At 59.6% G+C, this 7348-nt stretch overlaps 1 long non-coding RNA gene across 2 annotated transcripts in view; it reads right to left on the minus strand.

Moving 5' to 3' along the window:
- Window positions 1–391: 391 nt before the first annotated feature.
- Window positions 392–7348, minus strand: part of LOC147377151 (uncharacterized) — a 24566-nt gene continuing 17609 nt past the window's right edge. The window contains exons 2-3 of one of the 2 annotated variants that reach the window (XR_015136061.1): window positions 1347–1407; window positions 392–1103 (exon numbers count right to left, since the gene is read on the minus strand). This is a non-coding gene — a long non-coding RNA (uncharacterized LOC147377151). Of the gene's footprint in view, window positions 1104–1346; window positions 1422–7348 lie in introns of those variants that run through there. The other variant, XR_015136059.1, reaches the window with a different exon arrangement.

Genomic DNA, 7348 nt, shown 5'->3' on the forward strand with positions numbered 1-7348 from the left:
TGACCTGCCTCTTGAGAAATCTGTACGCAGGTCAGGAAGCAACAGTTCGAACTGGACATGGAACCACAGACTGGTTCCAAATAGGAAAAGGAGCTCGTCAAGGCTGTCTATCGTCACCCTGTGTATTTAACTTATACGCAGAGAACATCATGAGAAACGCTGGACTGGAAGACACACACGCTGGAACCAAGATTGCCGGGAGAACTATCAATCACCTCGGATGTGCAGATGACACCACCCTCATGGCAGAAAGTGAAGAGGAACTCAAGAGCCTCTTGATGACAGTGAAAGAGGAGAGTGAAAAAGTGGGCTTAAAGCTCCACATTCAGAAAACGAAGATCACGGCATCCGGTCCCATCACTTCATGGGAAATAGATGGGGAACCAGTGGACACGGTGTCAGACTTTATTTTTCTGGGCTCCAAAATCACTGCAGATGGTGACTGCAGCCATGAACTTAAAAGACGCTTACTCCTTGGAAGGAAAGTGATGACCCACCTAGATAGCATATTCCAAAGCAGAGACATTCCTTTGCCAACAAAGGTTCGTCCAGTCAAGGCTACGGTTTTTCCTGTGGTCATGTATGGATGTGAGCGTTGGACCGCGAAGAAGGCTGAGCGCCGAAAGAATGGATGCTTTTGAGAGAATGGTGGTGTTGGAGAAGACTCCTGAGGGTCCCTTGGACCGCAAGGAGATCCAACCAGTCCATTCTGAAGGCGACCAACCCAGGGATTTCTTCGGAAGGACTGATGCGAAAGCTGAGACTCCAGTCCTTTGGCCACCTCATGCGAAGAGTTGACTCATTGGAAAAGACTCTGATGCTGGGAGGGATTGGGGGCAGGAGGAGAAGGGGACGACAGAGGAGGAGATGGCTGGATGGCATCACTGACTCCATGGACGTGAGTCTCAGTGAACTCCGGGAGTTGGTGATGGACAGGGAGGCCTGGCGTGCCGCGCTTCATGGGGTCGCCAAGAGTCGGACACGACTGAGCGACTGATCTGATCTGATCTGATCTGATGTGCTGTCCGTGATCTCACGTGCCTTTCGGGCATGGGTGATGGAGACGGACACCAAGCGGCAGGGCGGCCATCTGGCATCTCGGCCTAGAGCGGTTTCACAAGTGACATCTCAGAACCGGGGCTGAGACAGCCATCCCTCCCCGGGCCCCCCTCGGTGGCCGGGATGGGGGTGGGGTGGGGGAGTGTGAGGTTAGGGAGACGGGAGTGGGGGGGCTGGGCTAAGGGTCGGGGTCGGGGGGGGGGGGGGGGGCGGCGCGCGAGGCGAGGGGACCGTCCCAGTCCCCCTGAGAAGTGAAGGCAGGTTCCGTCCCCCTGAGAACTTCCTGCCTTCAGGCGTGTGAGAGGCGTAGGTTTCTCTCCAATCCACGGCCACGCATCATTTTCCGCCCTGTTCAAAAACACAGACAAAAAACGTATTTGTTTATCTCGGCTTGTTTTCTGGCCGAGGCCAAAGACCTCTTCAAGCGTGTCCAAAGGGTCTGACAGGATGGGAGGGTGCAGGTCAATCCATGTGTCAAGAGATCCAGAGAACCTGTCACAACTGTGACTCGGGCGTTTTTCAGAAACAGGCCCATCTGGATGTATTCCCTGGACAGGAGTCACCCCAGAAGTTTCCTTGAAGGGATCGAGTTGCAGGAGTCGGGGTCGTGGCCCCGCCGCCGCCGCCGCCGCCGCCGCCGCCGCCGCCAAAGGGCCCCCTCAGCCCGGCAGGCCGGCAGGCCGGCAGGCCGGCAGGCCAGCAGGCCCTGCAGGCAGGGGCTATTGTCTGTGGGCCCCACCCCCACCTTCCCCCACCCTCCCCCTGCAGGGCCTCGCCGGATAGCTTCATTCAAATGCAGAAAGCTTTCCAGTCAAGTCAGAGCCTCTGACTTCGCCTCGAGCTTCTCTCTATTGAATGGTGATCCGCCCCACCCAGCCATTCCATGTCTCCACCTTGAGACGGCCCCTTCGGCACCGCGCGGAGGAAGGGGGCTGGGGGGTGGGGAGGGAGGCCGAGGGACAGATTCGCCTCGTGTCAGGCCAAAGGAGTCTCCTCCTTTTGGTAACCCAGGAAACCCCGCTCACGCGTGTGAGGATCACGGACGTGCGTGGAAACAGCCACCGTCCCTTGACATCTTCCCCTCCGTGGGAGGAGGTTTTCCTCCCTGCCTGCCTTCAGAGGGACAGAAAAGGAGGGAGGGGCAGAGCGTTCCTCTGGCGCTGGCCGGCTCTTAAGTCACTTGACTCCAAAACACTCCACAGGGCACGGAGGTTCACGTGCAGTGGGGTGGGGTGGGGTGGGGTGGGGTGGGGACGGCGGCCTACTCCGGACCCCACCAGTTTTCCCTCCTCTTGACACTTGCCTGGAACCCATGAAAAGCTGAGCTGGTGACTGTGTGTGTGAGTGCGTGCATGTACGCGTGTACATGAGAGACGGCGCGTGTGCGTGTGCGTGTGCGTGTGCGTGTGCGTGTGCGTGTGCATGGACGTGAGAGAAAAAGAAAGGGAAAAAAAAAAAAAAAATCCAGAAGGAAGGAAGGAAGGAAGGAAGGAGGGAAGGAGGAGGGAGGGACGAAATAGGTTAGTTCGTAGGGGCCTCCGTGTCATGGCAAGAGTTTCTGAGCACAGATCCTCCGTTCAGGGAAACAGTGATCGTATCTCCTCTCAGGAGGCCGTGATGTCGATGGACGGGTGCGGGAAAGCAGGCCTGGGGTGCAAGCCATCAGGTTTTTTGTGTGTGTGTGTGTGTTTTTTCCCTCAGAGGCACTTGTAGGGAAACCAAGGAAACACACAGGTTCATCCCTGGAGCGGATTCGAGAAACCAGTCGGCAGAGGGAGAGGCAGTCTAGGAGGTTGATTTTTAGACGTCAGGGTCGGGCCCTGGAGCGGGTTGCCATGTCCTTCTCCAGGAGGCCTTCCTGGCCCGGGGATGGAACCCGGGTCTCCTGCATCGCAGGCAGACTCTTGACCGTGTGAGCCACCAGGGAAGCTCCGTCAGAAACATTCACCAAGTCCTCTAGCTTCCATCCGCAGGGCTTCAGGCACAGGGCCTTTTGAGTTCTCCGTCAGAAGGGCAAGAGAACATGGGACGTTGGTCCCTCCCCCCCGAGAGAGGGTTGTTTGATAACGGAGGCAGCTCGGAACACTTCAGGCTCCAGTCCCCCTCTCGGGTGAAGAACCACACGCAAAGCAACACACACACACACACACACACACATATAGGACACGACTCTCCTATCCGGAAGTGTGTACCCCCGTTTCACGGAAACATCCTCTGGGCCCCTAAGGAACGTGTGGCAATCACTCTGGCCAAGGAGATAAGAATCCTCCACGGAGAGTTTCTGAAGTCTGGAAGGACCAGGTCGAGAGAAAAAGAGAGACGATTCCCTTCTGCTGAGAGGGGTGCTGTATGAAGCGACCAAGGGGATGTCCATCTTTCCAAATTCCCATTTTAAACCTCGTGTCCTTTTCGGTCCTTTGTTTTTCCCTTTGTATCTGGAAAGCAACAGGTGGAACGGTAGGTCCTTTCATTATTTTCTTTCTTTCTTTCTCTCTTTCTTTCTTTCTTTCTTTTTCCTGCCTGCCTGCCTGCCTGCCTGCCCGCCCGCCCGTCCCTCCATCTGTCTTCTCTCTGTCTCTCTCGCTTTTCACTCAGGTTAGGGAATTAAAAAAAAAAAAAAGAGGACTCTGTATTTCTGCAGGTCAGGAAGCAACAGTGAAAACTAGACGTAGAACCCAACAGGCTGGTTCCAAATAAGGGAAAGGAGTCCATCAAGGCTGTCTATCGTCACCCTGCTTATTGAATGTACACGCTGAGTACACATCATGAGGAGCGCTGGGCTGGATGAAGCACAAGCTGGAATGAAGATGGCCGGGAGACATATCCATCCCCTCAGATATGCACACGACAGCACCCTCACGGCAGAAATGAAGCCCAGGGTGGGTTTCCAAAGTCGTGTTCGTTTCAGGTGTTCAGTCTTTTCCCTTGGAGAGGTTCATGCAACATCATACGTCTACTTTCCCGTGCTGGCATAGTATATAGTAGGTGCTTGTGGATTCTTTGGATGTACAGTTTATGTGTCCATGTGCAACCAGCCCTCCTAAGTGGACCGTCCTGCCCTTCCTCCCCCCGCCCCAGCCCCCCCCCCCCCCCCATCCTCTTTTCCTCAAGAAGTCAGGCATCCACTTCAGCCTCCTGTTCCTCAGTTCATCCAACCCCATGGAGGAAGTCATTCCTCCAGTTTTTCCATCGGTTCTCTACACCTCGCCTGATGGTGGCGGGTGACTGGAAGACTGACAGTTCTGAAGAACTTTGCAAGAGCTTTGGGTGAAGCGTGTCCATCAGTAAAGACCATGGAAGGTATGCCCCACGTGGCAAACACCATTGCTTTGAGTTGTGGTCGGTTTGCCTGGCTTCAGTGAGGGACGGAAGGGAGGCTTCCACCTTCCACAGAGAAAGCTATCCCTAGCGTACCAAGGACGTTTGACAACCCCCCGCCACCCCAGGTTACAGGCGCGACAGGTCAGACTGTAGCAATCATCATGTCCAGGGTGTATTTACAACAGGCAGACTCATCTTAAAGGCACTCTGTCCTGTGAAGGTGGAGGGAGGGGAGCGAGAGGCAGAGGGACGACGACAGAGGAAGGAAGGAGAAAAAGAGGGGACAGGAACACACAGAGTGGGGCGGGGTGGGGGGGGGGTGAGGCATGTGTGGCGTGTCTGTGACATGCCCAGGTGGTGTTGCGTGGGTGGAGAGTGTGCGGCCCTGTGTGTGTGTGTGTGTGTGTGTGTGTGTGTATGGGGGGGGAGGGGGTAGGTGTGTGGTGTGAGTGTGTTGTGTATAGCTGCCACGGGGGGCCGTGTGGGCGGCATGGGTGTGTGCGTGTGGCGTCCGCCTGTGGGTGCGGGGGCAGAGACAGAGGCCGAGAGACACAGCCAGGCAAAGGACAACGCAGTGTGTGTGTTGGGGGGGCGGGGAGGGGGTGGTGGGGGTGGGTGGTGTGTGGCCGGTGTGAAGGGCCCTGCGTGTGTGTGGGCGGGCTGTGTGTGTGGTGTGGGCGGCATGGGTGTGTGCGTGTGGCGTGCGCCTGTGGATGCGGGTCTGGGGGGGCGGGGTCAGAGACAGAGGCCAAGAGACACAGCCAGGCAAAGGACAACAAAGTGTGTGTGTGGGGGGGGGGGGGGGGGCGGGGCGGGGCCGGGGGGGGGGAGGTGTGTGTGTGTGTGGCCAGGTGGGGGGGAGGTGTGTGTGGTGTGGGGGTGGCGGGGCGGGGTGTGAGAGTGTGTGTGTGTGTGTGCGCGCGCGCGTGCGTGTGGGCATGCATGTGGTGTGTGGGCAGAGGCAGAGCGTCACATCCAGGCATAGGACAACGCTGTGTGTGTGTGTGTGTGTGTGTGTGCGCGCGCGTGGGCGTGCGTATGTGTGTGGTGTGGGCCGGGTGTCTGTGTGTTGGGGGCGGGGGGGGGAGGCGAGGCAGTGTGTGGCGTTGTGGCATGCTCAGGTGGTAGTGCGTGGGTGGTGTGTGTGGCCGTGTGAGTGTTTTGGGGTGGGGGGGGAGGTTGGTGTGTGGTGTGGGTTTGTTGTGTATAGGTGCCACGAGGGCGCGTGTGGGCCGCATGGGTGTGTGCGTGTGGGGTGCGCCTGTGGGTGCGGGGCGGCAGAGACAGAGGCCGAGAGAGACAGCCAGGCAAAGGACAACGCTGTGTGTGTGTGGGTGGGTGTGTGGGTGTGGTGTGAAGGGCCCTGCGTGTGGGCGGGGTGTGTGTGTGTGGTGTGGGCGGCATGGGTGTGTGTGTGTGGCGTGCACCTGTGGGTGCAGGGGCAGAGACAGAGGCCGAGAGACACAGCCAGGCAAAGGACAACAAAGTGTGTGTGGGGGGGCGGGGGGCGGGGCGGGGGAGGTGTGTGTGGTGTGGGGTGGCGGGGCGGGGTGTGAGAGTGTGTGTGTGTGTGCGCGCGCGCGCGTGCGTGTGGGCATGCATGTGGTGTGTGGGCAGAGGCAGAGCGTCACATCCAGGCATAGGACAACGCTGTGTGTGTGTGTGTGTGTGTGTGTGTGTGTGTGTGTGTGCGTGTGCGCGCGCGTGGGCGTGCGTATGTGTGTGGTGTGGGCCGGGTGTCTGTGTGTTGGGGGGGGGGGGGGGCGAGGCAGTGTGTGGCGTTGTGGCATGCTCAGGTGGTAGTGCGTGGGTGGTGTGTGTGGCCGTGTGAGTGTTTTGGGGTGGGGGGGGGGGTTGGTGTGTGGTGTGGGTTTGTTGTGTATAGGTGCCACGAGGGCGCGTGTGGGCCGCATGGGTGTGTGCGTGTGGGGTGCGCCTGTGGGTGCGGGGCGGCAGAGACAGAGGCCGAGAGAGACAGCCAGGCAAAGGACAACGCTGTGTGTGTGTGGGTGGGTGTGTGGGTGTGGTGTGAAGGGCCCTGCGTGTGGGCGGGGTGTGTGTGTGTGGTGTGGGCGGCATGGGTGTGTGTGTGTGGCGTGCACCTGTGGGTGCAGGGGCAGAGACAGAGGCCGAGAGACACAGCCAGGCAAAGGACAACAAAGTGTGTGTGGGGGGGCGGGGGGCGGGGCGGGGGAGGTGTGTGTGGTGTGGGGTGGCGGGGCGGGGTGTGAGAGTGTGTGTGTGTGTGTGCGCGCGCGCGCGTGCGTGTGGGCATGCATGTGGTGTGTGGGCAGAGGCAGAGCGTCACAGCCAGGCAAAGGACAATGCAGTGTGTGTGTGTGTGTGGTGTGTAGGGCCCTGCGTGTGTGTGGTGGGGGAGAGGGTGTGCGTGTGGGGGGCGGGGTGTTTATGGGCTGTGTGTGTGTGTGGGGGGGGGGATGCGTGTGTGCACGCCGTGTGGGGGTGGGGGGTGTGTGGGTGTGGGGGGGTGTGTGTGTGTATGGGGGGAGGGGGTAGGTGTGTGGTGTGAGTGTGTTGTGTATAGCTGCCACGGGGGGCCGTGTGGGCGGCATGGGTGTGTGCGTGTGGCGTCCGCCTGTGGGTGCGGGGGCAGAGACAGAGGCCGAGAGACACAGCCAGGCAAAGGACAACGCAGTGTGTGTGTTGGGGGGGGCGGGGAGGGGGTGGTGGGGGTGGGTGGTGTGTGGCCGATGTGTAGGGCCGTGCGTGTGGGTGGGTGGGGGGGGGGGGGGGCGGGGGGGAATGCATGTGGTGTGTGGGCAGAGAGGCAGAGCGTCACAGCCAGGCAAAGGACAACGCTCTGTGTGTGTGTGTGGGTGGGTGGGTGTGGTGTGAAGGGCCCTGCGTGTGTGTGTGTGTGTGGGGGGGTGTGTGTGTGGTGTGGGCGGCATGGGTGGGTGCGGGGGCAGAGACAGAGGCCGAGAGACACAGCCAGGCAAAGGACAAC

Source organism: Bos grunniens, chromosome 2 (genome assembly GCF_055505025.1).
Source record: "Bos grunniens cultivar Pamir isolate PY7600 chromosome 2, Bosgru_T2T1.0, whole genome shotgun sequence".
NCBI lineage: Eukaryota > Metazoa > Chordata > Mammalia > Artiodactyla > Bovidae > Bos > Bos grunniens.